Here is a 15,812-nt window from a genome sequence, read left to right as displayed (position 1 = left end):
AGTTTGTGGTCCTTATAAAAGGTCAGTGGGCTGGACATGGCCCACAGACCAGCTTCTCGGTTCCTTGTTTAAAAAAGGATACGCTGACATCTATTCAGTATAAGAAAGAAAGAAAGTGAAGTCACTCAGTCGTGTCCGACTCTTTGTGAACCCATGGACTGTAGCCTACCAGGCTCCTCAGTCCATGGAATTTTCCAGGCAAGAGTACTGCAGTGGGTTACCATTTCCTTCTCCAGGGGATCTTCCGACCCAGGGATTGAACCCGGGTCTCCAGCATTGCAGGCAGACGCTTTACTGTCTGAGCCACCAGGGTAACCCCAGGCCTGTGCTGACTGTCCTACCACATCATTCATCTCTTATAATGCAGGGTAACAATATATTTAAACCTCTCAGATTAATAAGAACTGAGCAGGCTTCTATACAATAGGAACTGCTACTGCTGTAGATCTGGAAAACCTGGTGACTGAACACTCATCAAGCTTATCTCAGAAACAAAGGAAGACAAACAAGGGGGTAGTAACAATTCCCCCAGTGAACACACACAGAGGAAGCCCCAACCAAATGCAGTGGTCTGGGAATACATCTCAAAGGAAGTGTCTTCAGTGCTCAGACCTAAAGGACAGACAGGAGAGTGAGAACATGAATATCTGGGGAGGAAGGAAAAGAACCGAAGCAACTCAGTGAGCAGTTAACAGTCACTGGAAGGGCTGGGTGAAGAAAAAGAAACAAAATGAAGTGAGGCTTGAGAGGAGCCTTGAAGGAATCACTTTCGAGAAAACAAGGAAGTAAAAAGCAGAAAACGCAGGGAAGTGGTATGATTTACATTTTTAAAAGACCATCCTGAATTCTAAAATGAAAACTAGAAGGAAACTGGACTGAGGAGAGGGGGCCAAGTTAGGAAGGTGCTGGAGTCACCTAAGAGAAGACTGAAACCTGGACGGGGGCACTGGAGTTGAGGGGAACCCCGAGAATACTAGGATTCCAAAGATACTTAGGAAGTAGCAGACTCATGGAGAAGGCCATGGCACCCCACTCCAGTACTGTTGCCTGGAAAATCCCATGGATGGAGGAGCTTGGTAGGCTGCAGTCCATGGGGTCGCTGAGGGTCGGACACGACTTCACTTTCACTATCATGCATTGGAGAAGGAAAGGGCAACCCACTCCAGTGTTCTTGCCTGGAGAATCCCAGGGACGGGGGAGCCTGGTGGGCTGCCGTCTATGGGGTCGCACAGAGTCGGACACGACTGAAGTGACTTAGCAAAGCAAAGCAGACTAAAGGGTGGGGGACTTGATACAGAGCTCAGGAAAAGAGAAGAAGCAAAGGTTTCTTTTAGGACATCTGGACACGCAGTACTTCATTTACTGAAATGAGAAGCCATGGAAGAAAAGTAAATACCATCCTCATGTGAGGAAGAAGGCACCTCTTCCCATTTCATCGCCTGAATGTGATCATCTATACACGCCACACTGAACAGAATGATACAGGTGAACACTCCTCTGATGACTAGCTCAGGACACCTCATCCAGAGGCCCCTGTGGTACACAGGAGGATCTGAGCTCTGGAGGAGACCCTGACCCACAGGAATGGGTAACAATGTGCTTGGAACACAAAGTAGGTGTAACACAAGAGTCAATCCTGAAAGCCTGGTGACTGAATGATTTAAAAAATAAAACCACCACACCCATTATATGATTACATATAATACCCATTATATGGCAGGCATTAAGTCACAACTTGACCAACCATGGACATCTGTCAGGGAAACACTGAGTCACTCACTGATTGATGAAGAGGATCTCCCAAAATGAGTTCAATCAGGTGGAATCCTAGTGAAACAACTAATGAAGAAAATAAAGAGTATTCTTTTCCTCTAAAATATCATTCAGTCTAATTTTCAAATAATGAATAATAGAACTGAAGTACCTAAGAAGTACAAATTTTTTTAAATGGCTGATTCCGATACACAAAGGTCACCAAAATGTCTCAAATTAAAGCAGTTATCAGTAGTGCTTCTGTATCATTTAATGTATCTCAGGGCAAAGAAAAACACAAGTCAAAATTATATAAATTATTGTCTGTAAAAACTCTCATAATAAATACATGTTGGTGGCATACTTTTTTAAAGTCAACAAGAAATACCAAACATGAAGAGGAGAGTTCTTGTCTGTTCAAATTGCTGTGAATGGGTTTATTATATTGATCATAGTACTGTATTAGTTCCTGTAACCAAAAGTAAATTTTTTAAGAGAAAGGGGTAAACTTTTCAAATTTTAAAAGGGTTACTCTAGCTTTAGTTTTACTTCAGCTAGCTCATACTTTCAGAGAGAAAGATCACTGTTTTCACTTATACCAAACATACCCCTAGGGCAGACAAGTGAAGTGAAGTGAAGTCACACAGTCGCGTCTGACTCTGCAACCCCATGGATGGAGTAACCTGTAGCAGGCTACTCCATCCATGGGATTTTCTAGGCAAGAGTACTGGAGTGGGTTGCCATTAGAGCTAAGGCAGGAGAAGGGGACGACAGAGGATGAGATGGTTGGATGGTACCACTGACTCAATGGACATGTTTGAGCAAGCTCTGGGAGTTGGTGAAGGATGGGGAAGCCTGGAGTGCTGCAGTCCATGGGGTCACAGTCAGACATGACTGAGAGACTGAACAACAAAGACCTAGGAATAGACACATGAAATAAAGCTGTCCCAAGCCTTGCAGGATGGACAGTTTTCCAGTTACGAGAAACATAGAAACAAATGTGGCCTTAAAAAAAAAAAAAAACAGTGAAGTTAATACAACTCTGTATTAAAAGTTTCAGTCATAGCAATGAAACTACACAGGCTCTTTAGACCTGAGTTTATCCTCTTATAAAGACACTCAATTCAAAAAAAAATAAAATAAAGACACTCAATTCTAGAATAAGGTTCAGTATGAAATTAGTCTGTTTAAATTCTAACATCAGAAGGACACCTGAAAAGAACAGGAAATACTAGACGTTAAAAACAAACAAGACAACGTTAAGACATTTCCTGAGTGAAAGCTTCAGTTTTCACTTTCAAAACACCTAAAAAACCTGGATGCCAGAGAACAAAAATTAGAGAAAATGCCACCACTTCAGTAGTGGACTCACTGCAGCTTTACAGAACAGGTCCATTTTGATTTGTTTGTTTACACATCTATGCTGTAGTCTTCACCTGCCCCAAGTGAAGACCAGATACGCAGAGACTAGCCACAACCGATCTTCAGAAGGCACACAAAAACCTTCCTGCCATACCTCTTCCACTGTGGTATCTTTCAGAACATCTATCTTTAAACAAGGTCACAAGATAACAGTAAGACACACATCCAATCTACCCTGTACAAAACAGGTATGGGCCTCGATATCACGTCTGGTAGAGGTACCAATGTATAAAAGAAGTTCTGCCTCAAGGAGCTGATAGACTATTAAACTAGACATCCAAAATAAGCACTTCCTAAAATCACAAAACACCTATTTGTATATTCTGCCTGATCATACTTAGCCCTAAAAAGTAAATGACCTAGTTCTAAAAACACACACACACACACACACATATATATACATATATATATTAAATATCTCTGTACTTTCTTAACTCTCAGAAACAGCTTGTAAAATCATAAAAGCTTTTATTCAAACCTCCATCAGTTATGGGCAATGAAATTACTTAATTCAAGCCCACAGCTGTATTAAAGCAGCCAGAGTAAAAACAAAAACTACAATCTTAACTAACATTTAGCTGAATGTTTATATGTAAAACTACACTAAACACTCTAATGTTTAGTATGAACTATTTTACTTTAAGGCTTCACAGACAAAAATCTATCAAGTATTACAAAAACAGGGCTGTTGATGTAAGTCAGGTATAATTGCTTCAATAAATATAAATATACATGGTATTTTCAGCATCACAAAACTGAGTTCAGCATTCACACACTGGATAACTGCTCCAAATATTTAAACCATCTCATTTGTTCTTCCAGATCTGGTACCACATTTCTGCCTCTGGCCTCAAACAGAACAGACATGACATTCTTTTCTGATACCATATCTAGAGCATATCAGAGTCCAACTATGATCCTAAATCACACTATTTTAAATCTACAAGATTGAAAAAATAACGAAAGCTATGGACAAAGAAAAAAAAATTAAAAGCTTTTCTGAAATCTCATACTCACAACACATTATTTAGAGGTCTGAAAACTTCTTGCAGGCTCTAAATTCAAATGCACAATCAAAATGTCCTAATCTTAGAAAAATAATTTAGTTCAAAATGTAGTGGTAGGACTTTCTTGGAGGTCCAGTGGCTAAGACTGCACTCCTGATTCAAGAGATCGGTTTAATTCCTGGTTGGGGAACTAGATCACATATGCCACAACTAAAGATCCCGCAACAAAGATCGAGTGCCACAGCCAAACAAATAAAAATTGATATTAGGAGAAAAAATCAAAAACCGAAATGTACAGTGGTGGCATATTATCCCATGGCAGACACATTAGTTTCATTTTTGATTTGCTCAACATTTAGATGATTTTAAATTATTCTAAGACTCCTATAACAATATTTATGCTTCAAGTTGTTTCTTCATCCATTTCTTTTGGTAGCTGTGCATTTATGAATAGTCCTCAAGATCAGGAAAAGTCCCTAAATTACTGGACCAAAGGGAAAAGATAAATAGCTATATTGATTCTTAATGAATACCAACAAATTAGATCCACTCAAAAGACTGAACCAATTCAAGATCCCTCCAGCTGAAACATTAGTTAAAATATTCAAGGTAACCAATTATAAACAACAGCAACAAAAACACCCTGGCCAGCCATAACATTAGAAACATTTTAAAATAATACTGAACATTATGGAGATTGTGACAAAACAGAAACTGTATCTTTATACACAGTATCTACAAATACTGGTCATAGCTATTAGTAGAAAAAAGAGCAACAATATTAAAAGCTGCTACAAGAACTCTGATGTTAAAATAACAAATAACTGTCAAACAGTGTGACCTTGGACACTTTCAGGATACCCTTCTAAATAAATGTTAATAACACAGAGGGACCCAAGTGACTGATATGCTGGGAGTCCATCTAGCAGAAAGTAAGATTCAGGCTTTTCTGGAACTCAGCAGCTGAGACATGGTGTGGTGGTAATTAGCAAGATGAAATCTGTGGCTTGCCTCTTGTAGAATCCACAGCCACTGTCCAAGAAAAGACAACACAGCAACTGCTTTCCATTTGGAGAATTATTCCATTCTCAGCCCTGTGGTTTAAATGGACAGACATCCTGATCCAAAGAAAGGTACTTAATTTGCTTAAGCCAACCAGCAAATCATACCTTTGGTTTAGGTTTGACACCACTCCTCCACATATCCCATGTGTCTCAACTCAATCATTCCCAGAAAGTGAAACACTAGTAGAAGACGTGTTGATTTCTATAAAGTCAACCTCCTTTCAGAGGAGTGGGCAGGCAACAAGGGCACCATGGGAAGCTTGGGATGAATGTGTATCACTGAGGTCAGAGTAGAGATATCAGAGGCAGAGGAGGGGGCCAACGCAGAAACAAGAGAAACTGTGTCCTTATGACATTAAATGTCTATCTTTCAATTAGATCAAGTACTATCTGAAGTCAATTTACCACTATATTTTGGTTAAAGAACTCAAAAATGAATTTTATTGTCTGATCTAAAAGATTTGTCAGTTGCAACCAAAGGAGGGCAGACAACCAAGAAATGTTTTACAACAAGAAAGTGCCTGAAGTTAGTGATGGATTATATTTGGAGAAATAAGCGGAGGGTAGAAGGGGTGAGTGTGGAGGGAAGGTGGGTGTGGAGGGAAGGTGGGTGTCTAAAATCCCAATTGTTTCCACATTGGAAAGTGGACAGACTTACCTTCCAGAAATGGGCTGCCTAGACAGCACAGCCCTCTGGGGAGTCCCACTTCGTATGTGTTAAACTAGAGGTAAAATAAAAGACATCCCAGCAGAAATGCTCCAGAATATAGTATTACAATTCGCTGTTCATGGAAAGTGGTACCTCTGGTTCTGCTCTCTTCATACAGGAAGGTCACATTTTCAGCTACTTATATTACTTTGGGGTGATAAACCAATCCAAACAAATGCTGACTACATGCATTTGTGGGGGTGGGGTAATGCAAGTGAAAAGTAATCGCAACAATGGCCATGCTAAAGCCTATAGGGATAAAACTCACTAAAGCACTATTTTTCTGACATTTATTTTATTCACTCAGTTAAAGTAAAATGAGCACTTCCAGTGTGTAAGGCACTATGACAGATGCTGGAAACATGGCTAAACAATGTAAACCGTGGCCAGATCGTGTGACTTTACAAGTTGCTGGGAAGAAAAAGAACAATTCCAACTATAAATTTTAATATACAGATTTATATATTTAGAAATGTCATTCAAATATTACACCTTCTTCAGAGAAGGAAAAAAAAAGTATAGAATTAATAATGTAAAAGAATGTAATAACTATAAAAAGAAACCAAATTCTTAGTACCAGGAGGTTCTAGGAGAATGCTAATTCCAAGGCATGACATATGTTGCCAAGGACCCATGGACACCACAGGGTATCACTACACAGCTTACACGGACCTTGGTATCAGTGGCAGTCCTAAACAGTCAGTCAGCCACTGCAGTCAGAAGCAAACAAATTGTAGTATTTTGCTATATAAATAACAGCTTCTAAACTCATGAAGAATCATGCATCAAAACTTGTTGGGTATAAGTTCTCAATCTGTCTGTGGAGTAAAGTAACAGTTCATCCACTGGCACGCTGCCTCAATGGGTTATCATATGAAACTGGCAAAATGTCTTGTTAAAACTACGTGCATGCATGCATGCGAGGTTGCTGTAGTCGTGTCTAACTCTGCGACCCTATGGACTGCAGCCCACCAGGCTCCTCTGTCCACGGGGATTCTCCAGGCAAGAATACTGGAGTGGGTTGCCATGGTCTCCTCCAGGGGATCTTCCCAACCCAGGGATCCAACCTGCATCTCTTATGTCTCCTGCATTGGCAGGTGGGTTTTTTACCACTAGCACCACCTGGGAAGCCCACTGGAAACTGTCAAACTGTCTTATTAAAACCATGACACACTGCAAAAAATACCAAACTATGAAACTAACAACACAAAGTGTGTGGAGGGGAAATGAAATAGAGTGAGGAGAGAAATTAAATTAGTTTACCCATTAGTGACGTCATTGGTGCCTCTAGAATTTATGCTGAGGCCCAACCTGCAGGATTTTAGAAAGTGACTTTATTTGAAGAGGAGGTCTTTAAAGAGGTGATTACATTAAAGTGAAGTCATTAGAGGGAATCTTTCATAATGTGAATATAAACCAACATGACGAGTGTCCTTTTATGAGGAAGAGACACCAGGAATGCATGTGCACAGAGGAAAGGCCATGTGAAGAGGCAAGAAGGCAACCACCTGCAAGTCAAGGAGAGGCCTCGGGAGAAACCAAACCTGCCAGCACTCTCATCCTGGGCTTTTCCAGAACTGTGAGGAAATAAACTTGTTTTATAAGCCACTCAGTCTGCGGTATTTTGTTATGGCGGCCCTAGCAAACTGATACACACCCAACATCACAAATTCTGTAAAACTCTGATCATTCACTGGAGACTTTTAAATTACTGATGTTCACGATTGCCAGGGCCTGTCTTTTCAAAAATTTGCCTCTATTTTTAGGAATCTATCCTGTCCTGTAATTGCCAAAAACAGTTACATGTCCTGTAATTTGTCGAAGTTGATGACATTAACAGGATACATCAGCACTTCATAATCTTCTGCCGCGCAATGCCCCTTTGTTCTCCCTACTTCCCAAGAAACACACTCACAAACAGCACACACACACACACAAAATGCATTATTCTTCATTTCCCACTTCTTTAAAAATAATTAAAATCCTACTAAGGTAATAACACATTTGTGTACATAAAATATGGTACAATGAAGAGGTGTACTTTAAGACTTAGCTCTGAAGTCTTTGACAAATAGCTTAAAATGTGTATAAACTTTTACGATGCTAAAGCTTAAAAGATTTCACAGAATTATATTAGACTAAATGAAATCATATTTACAGAACTTACTCTTGAAAAACTGCAAAATACAACAAATCAGGATTCAAAGAGAGATAATCTCAAGAAAAAAACATTAAGCTCTAACTGCAATGTGTATCTCAGCTTATTTTAGTACTAACCAAACTTAAAATATAAAACCCTATACAATAAAAACTAATTATTTGGCTGATTTCTTAAATATTAATGACAAAGAGCAGCATATGTTCTTTTTATAGAGCCTTAGCCCTGGACTACAACCACGGTTTATTTGCCCAACCTTTTAACGACGTCTTTTCATATACTAAGTCCAAAGAGAAGCAAAGAATTTTCTTAAAACAAACATTCTACCACTCTTGACAGATAAATGCTAAATTTAAACTATATTTTTAAAGATACAATCTCGTGAGATAATTTTTATTCATACTATTAAAAAGTAAAAAATATCCTTTTAAGCTAATTAGTTCTATATCTCATTTTCATGTAAGCATTGTAAGGGTATCTTTAATAATTTGAATATAATGTTCTAGTGAAAAGTTTACAGTATCCACTCTCAGCCCTCTCCCCAAGAGAAACAAATACAATTTTAAAAAAATAGGCAGACAAGATAGTTTTTGAAGGGAAATTAGCAGGTACTGGCATTGACTTTTACCTTCCAATTATGGCACACGAGCATCTTTCAGATAATTTTCCTAAGGATGTGCCTAGCAATATGTGTATTTTACAGAAAGGCTAACTTTTTTTTTTCCTAAACAAATTGAAGGTTTGTGGCAGCCCTGCACTGTCAAATGATGGTTAATATTTATTATCACTAAAAGTATTTTTTAAATTAAGGTATGTTATTTTTAAGACATAATGCTCTTATTACAAACACTATTTTTACACTACTGTGTAAACATAACTTTTATATGCACTAGGAAACCCAAAAAAAATCGTATGACTCCTTTTATTGTGATGGTCTGGAAGCAAAACTGCAGTATCTCTGAAGAATGTCTGTAACTACAGGCAATTTTTATGTTTTTTCTTTTGGCTGTTGTTGCTTTGTTTTGTTATATTTATGGTCAACAAAGCTGGTGCATCTTAAGAATTTAAAGCATGACTTAGAAGGGATAAACTTGTAAACTCCTTTTCTTGTCCTTGCCTTTTCCATTGGAATCCAGAGCTCTCATGTAAATTAAAAATAACATGAAAGAGAAGTCAGATCTCAGGTATCCTTATGATTTTAGACAATGTGACTCTTCTGGGCCTCTGTTCCTTCATCGAGAAAATGAGGGAAGTGAAGCGGATAGTCTCTTTTTCTGCTAAACCTCAATGATTTGAGTATTACAGTACAGAATATTACATAAAAATCCTGCAGGCTCACGGGACCAGATGACATAGTGGTTTTTAATAAATCATTTTATAACAGGCTTATGAGTGCATTACAAGGTTTTTAAAACTGACAGACCTCAGGTGGACATCTCCAGGAATCAGGAAAAGGGGAAATAATGAGTCCACCTCATTAAGAAATGTTTGAGTACTTACTACACATAGCGCTTATTAGGCAAATGGTAACCATATAACTGAGACTTCTAATGTCTGTCATTTGTTTCAACTTCATCTATACCAGGAGTGTTTACAAACTCTGTCCTGTATGTAAATCCCAACCCATTACCCATTTTTGTTTAGCCCACAATACCTTGTGGTTTTCACAAAACAAGGAACTGTTTTTACAGAATATTTGTAGTTGATTTGATGATAGGGAACACTAACTCTGAATCCCAATTAAGCAATTTTAAGAATCTCAGCAAAGCTCTCTGGGCTGAGTAAACTAGCAACTAGCATGTATTATGTGATGAGTCAACTTTGATTTACTTGTGGACTTCAACTTCCCAAACATAAAAAAGTGGCTGTTCGATATGAATCAAGGATGGACTCAATAAATATGTGTTAAATGACTGACTAAACATAGTCAAGGTACACTGACAGGGGAATAAGGAAAGATAAGAAATTAAAACACTAAGTTAACAGAAAGTGGAAGTGAAGTCGCTCAGTCGTGTCTTACTCTTTGCGACCCCATGGACTGTAGCCCACCAGGCTCCTCTGTCCATGGGGATTTTCCAGGCAATAGTACTGGAATGGATTGCCATTTCCTTCTCCAGGAGATCTTCCCAACCCAGGGATCGAACCCGGGTCTCCGGCACTGTAGACGGACGCTTTACCGTCTGAGCCACCAGGGAAGCGCACAGTTAACAGAAGACAGACCGTAGTTGTGTTTTGTCTCTTTCAACTACTGAGCAATAACTGGTCATTCCAGTCAGTCTGTGAAGGAAGTCTGGAAATTAAAGTAAGGTAAGAAAATAAAAATTAAGAACCTAGTTCCCTCCCACTAGCAAGAAAAGCTCTGAGTTTATTTGAATGGGAACCAACATCAGAAAGATAAACCTTACTATTCTGATTTTGGAACAGAAATGTTATAAGGACCCATAAGACTGGAACACAACTAAAACTAAAGCTACAGTTACCAAAATGAATGGAAACTTGGCTTAAAACTGAGATATCACAGGCAAAATAAAGAGAATAAGGTACCAGGTGTAACAAACTCATTGAGTTATTTAAACAAATACTACCTATAACAGTATTTATGAAACAATTTATTGGATAAGAAATATCCTTTAGTTCCTGGGGGGAAAAAAAAAAAGACTAAGTCAGTAAAATCAAGACAGCTAAGCCCTAAGTGAATCAAAACAAGTGTCCATAGATTGGTTATACTCAGTAAATTCTTTGGAAGAACAGTAGTAAAAATGTGAGGAAGACTGTTCTGGTAGCAGAGATGTATGACTGATACAGATCAAGAGTTCAAGTAGAGGGAAAAATGTAAAGAGGTTAGCATTAATCCCAGTGGGCAGGCAATACGTGCGTGTTCAAATCAAGTGAAGATGACTTTAAAACCAGGTTTAAAACTCAGCAAACTGATAACACACATACACCCTCAACACACACAAATACAACATAGGTATTAGTAAATCTTGAAGACAAAACTCAAAAGAAAATGGAGTGGATATTGCTGATATGTATGAATTGAGGCAGGCTTTCCAGTTTTATTGAAAAAGGAGTAGGAACAGATTTCATCATGAAAATCTCATAGGTCAGTTTCATAGGTTAAGAGAAAATGGAAAGTAGTACAAGCCTGTAAGAGTTTCTGTTTAAAAAACAGACAAAAACACCATGCAGAAACAAATCAAGAACATCACTCCATAACCAAACTCTGTCCATCCTTTAGAAGTACTCTTACCTGGTCAGGTTATGTAGACTCTCCAATGGCAAACACAGACTTTTAATAGTCTCTTATTAGAAGGTACTTCTTTCTATTTTATAGTACATGTACTTCCTTGCGAACACTGTTCAAAGTGCTCAAAACCAAAAACAAGATTCGTTATCTCTGTCATACCCATGACAAAGCTCTATTATTTTATTTAGTATAAAAATTAGGTGTCAAAGTGAGGTCTACAGACCCCTAGGTTGATCTTTAAGGGGTCCTAGAGATCAAAATTATTCCTTTTAGTATTATAAGATACTGTTATAAAATAATATGTCTTTTCCACTGAATTGATATTTATACTGCTATTACAAACCAATAGTTGGTAAAATGGCTCACATCTTAGAAAAAATCAAGGTACTAACACTTCACTGCATTAGCAGTTATCATACTATTCACTGTCGTTGTTTAGGTGATGCTGCTGCTGCTGCTAAATCGCTTCAATTGTGTCCAACTCTGTGTGACCCCATGAACTGCAGCCTACCAGGCTCCTCCGCCCATGGGATTTTCCAGGCAAGAGAAGATTACTGGAGTGGGTTGCCACTGCCTTCTCCGGTTTATGTGCTAAGTCCTGTCTGACTCTTTTGCAACCCCATGGACCATAGCCCGCAGGGATCCTCTGTCAATGGGATTTCCCAAGCAAGAATACTGAAGTGGGTTGCCATTTCCTTTTCCAGGGGATCTTCCCAACCCAAGGGATCAAAACCACATCTCCTGCTTCTAAGGAGGCATGCTCAGTCGCTCAGTCATGTCTGACTCTCTGCAACCCATGAACTGCAGCCTGCCAAGCTCCTGGATCGAACATGCATTTCTTGCATCTCTTCCATTTCCTGCACTGGCAGGCAGATTCTTTACCACTGAGCCACCTGGGAAGCCCCTATACTATTCACTACTATACAGTTAAAAACAAAACAAAACAAAAAAAAACTCACAAAAAATTCTTCACTGAAGAGGCTCCTTGATGAAGCAAGAAAAACAATTTTATTAAAATTTTAACCCAAAATACATCTTTGCAATATCCTCTGTAATAAAAAGCACACACACAGTACTTCTGCTGCATACTAAAACGATGGTTGTCGAAAAAACACTATGAAAATGTCTGAATTACAAGCCGAACTAGTTACTTTTTTCACGGAATACCGTTTTTACTTAAAACAACTGACAAAGTATGGTTGTTCTGACTGAGAATTTGGCAGACATTTTCTTGCAAACAAACAAAGTGAAACTGTCACTTTTAAGAAAACAACTAACAATATTTGTTGGCAAGAATAAAACTTAAGCTTTTAAGAGATAATTAGGATTTGGAAAATCTATCAGCCACCATGAGCTTCCCAATACGACTCCAGAACTTCTGTGATGAGATCAGTGGAGGTGTTAATTACTAGTTTTTTATATTGTATAATGAACATTTGGAAGATCTGTATAACTCAGTGAACAAATATTTTCCCAATGACTAGCATAAAATTATGCATGAGAAAACAATCCATTCAAAGTTCAAGAGAAATAGATTTTAATATGACAGAATACAAAAAGTTCATTGACAGAACTTCAGATCTTGTAGTGCAACTAACCCTTAAGAAACTACCCAGTTGCTGAGATATGGAATAGTATCAAAGGAGAATATCCAAATTTATTTGAAAAATGAGTCCTATTTTGATTTTAAAAATTTACAACTCTATCTTTAAAAAGCCATATTTTTCCCTAAATTCCAACTGTAACAATGTATCTCATCTTGTGAATGCAGACGCAGATGAGAGAATCCAGCTGTCTAAGCCAGAGATTAAGAGAAAGATTTTCAAACATTTAAGACAATGCATAGAAAATGTTTGTCTTGGAAATTATTTTTCGTAAGACATACTATGTATATTAACATATTATAGATGGGTTTGTTATTGTTACATTAAGATGCATTGGTACTATAAAATTTCACAGTTTTAATTTCTGATGCAGCATATATTGACAGCTATAGCCCATTTAAAGAAAAGCTTTCTGGAGTCATTAATAAATTAAGAATGTAATGAGATACCAAGTCTAAAAAATGCTTGAGACCTCCTAGTATAAAAATTTATTCCTTCATGGCAATATTGGTACTAACCTTCTTTGGAAAAATTCAAGAGTTTCCCTGGGGATACAGACCTCTTACACCACAATACTGTTCATATTGAAACGTGATGTAAATCATGATCAGTTTGATCTGTTATGTTCATATTACAATTACATTAGGTAGCCAATAAATTTATACCTAATCAACAAAAAAGGGTACTCAACAGCCGTAAACATCTTCATGCAAAAGTTCTAGTTTTGATAAAACATGAAATCTATGAGCAAAATTATGAGGGGGTGAAAATTACACATTTCCTGAGACTGTACCTCTAAATGAATTTCTTTCCAGACACAGACACTTGATTCAATAATTTTACTGAAATTCAGTTTGTCCCTCATTCAACATTTACTGAGTGCTAATACAAGTCTGGCACTGTTCTAGGTATTGAATGCAGTAACTACATAAATCTATTAATACAAAGAATTATATTGGACAGAACAGTCTTCACAGACAAATTCTAGGTCGTGTTCCACTTTTTACCAAATTCTTTCATGAAAAGCTGTTCAAAAGGCGTGGAGGCTGTGGGAAGGTAGCACTGCCACCATAACACACTTCTTCCTCTATTGGTGTGGACTCCCACCATCCTGCATGTCTGCTCAACCTCGTCATTTATGTTAAGAGAAATCTCTTCCCCACCAACTGAAACATGAAGCTAGCCTGTCTTTCAGTCTTTATATAACAAAATGCTAATAAATAACAATGGCTTGATGTCCTGCTTTCCAATTTATGCATTATAACAAATGCATAAATACACTGCCTTAACTCAGAATTTCTCAAATTTGAGTAGTTACCAAGTACCTTCTACAAGAAAACAAAGTAACACACTAGTCCCAAGAGTTGGCTTTTATTGTATTACCAAAATATAAATAAAAACACTATTAATAGTCCTTAACTGATAGCACTTCCAACTAAAACTTGAAAAAAAAAAAATTACCTAGCAATACCAAAGTACTATATGTGCAATGTCTATTACAGGATTAAATAAACAGTCTTAAAAGTGGCCACTCAGATCATCTAAACTATGTTGTGTATGCTATTTTAAGACTATCACATGGACAAAAATTCTTCAAATTTCTTATGGAGAAATTACTAACCCAGAATATATTTACAGATGGTGGACCTTACACACTTTGTCATCTAACAATGTGAAAAAGTGATATAAAGTGGGAGACCAAGACAAGAGAAGAAATGGCTGCTCTCAGGACTTCCTTCAATTTATCATTCCTAATACAATCTTTTAAGAAATGGTCAATAATGGTATGAGTAATGATACTACTTGTATGATTAATAAAATACAAGTCTATTTCAACACAAATGTAAATTTGTTTTTCATTTACCGGCAACTTATGTAACATATAATTCAACCTTCAAAAACATATATGCATTATGTCTCAGAAACTTTTAAAATCTGATTGGTGTTTTAATACAAATAGACATCTTACAATTTATAAATAATAGACTTTGTAAATAACTGCAAATAATATAAATCTTAGGCTTTATAAATAATTCATCACATATAAAGATGAATATAATCACACGCCTAATGAGCTGGCAAGAACAGAACAGAACACTACATTAAAAAAAAAAAAAAAAAGGCCAAGACACAAAGGAACTTGGGGGAGGTGTAGTGTGTCACCTAGAGGTTAATAAAGGAGTAGTGTATTCAGATCAGTTCGGTCGCTCAGTCATGTCTGACTCTTTGCGTCCCCATGAATTGCAGCATGCCAGGCCTCCCTGTCCATCACCAACTCCCGGAGTTCACTCAAACTCACGTCTATCGAGTCGGTGATGCCAACCAGCCATCTCATCCTCTGTTGTCCCCTTCTCCCCCGCCCCCAATCCCTCCCAGCATCAGAGTCTTTTCCAATGAGTCAACTGTTCGAATGAGGTGGCCAAAGGATTGGAGTTTCAGCTTTAGCATCAGTCCTTCCAAAGAACACTCAGGATTGATCTCCTTTAGAATGGACTGGTTGGATCTCCTTGCAGTCCAAGGGACTCTCAAGAGTCTTCTCCAACACCACACTTCAAAAGCATCAATTCTTCGGCGCTCAGCTTTCTTCACAGTCCAACTCTCACATCCACACATGACCACTGGAAAAACCAAAGCCTTGACTAGACGGACCTTTGTTGGGAAAGTAATGTCTCTGCTTTTGAATATGCTATCTAGGTTGGTCATAACTTTCTTTCCAAGGAGTAAGCGTCTTTTAATTTCATGGCTACAGTCACCATCTGCAGTGATTTTGGAGCCCCAAAAATAAAGTCTGACCCTGTTTCCACTGTTTCCCCATCTATTTCCCATGAAGTGATGGGACCGGATGCCAT

At 37.9% G+C, this 15,812-nt stretch overlaps 1 protein-coding gene across 2 annotated transcripts in view; it reads right to left on the bottom strand.

The window, feature by feature from the left end:
* Window positions 1–15,812, bottom strand: part of TBL1XR1 (TBL1X/Y related 1) — a 74,218-nt gene that overhangs the window by 43,925 nt on the left and 14,481 nt on the right. The gene's annotated exons all lie outside the window — the stretch shown is intronic.

This window comes from Bos javanicus, chromosome 1 (assembly GCF_032452875.1).
Source record: "Bos javanicus breed banteng chromosome 1, ARS-OSU_banteng_1.0, whole genome shotgun sequence".
NCBI classification, from domain to species: domain Eukaryota; kingdom Metazoa; phylum Chordata; class Mammalia; order Artiodactyla; family Bovidae; genus Bos; species Bos javanicus.
This window is presented reverse-complemented; position numbering and strand designations above follow the sequence as displayed.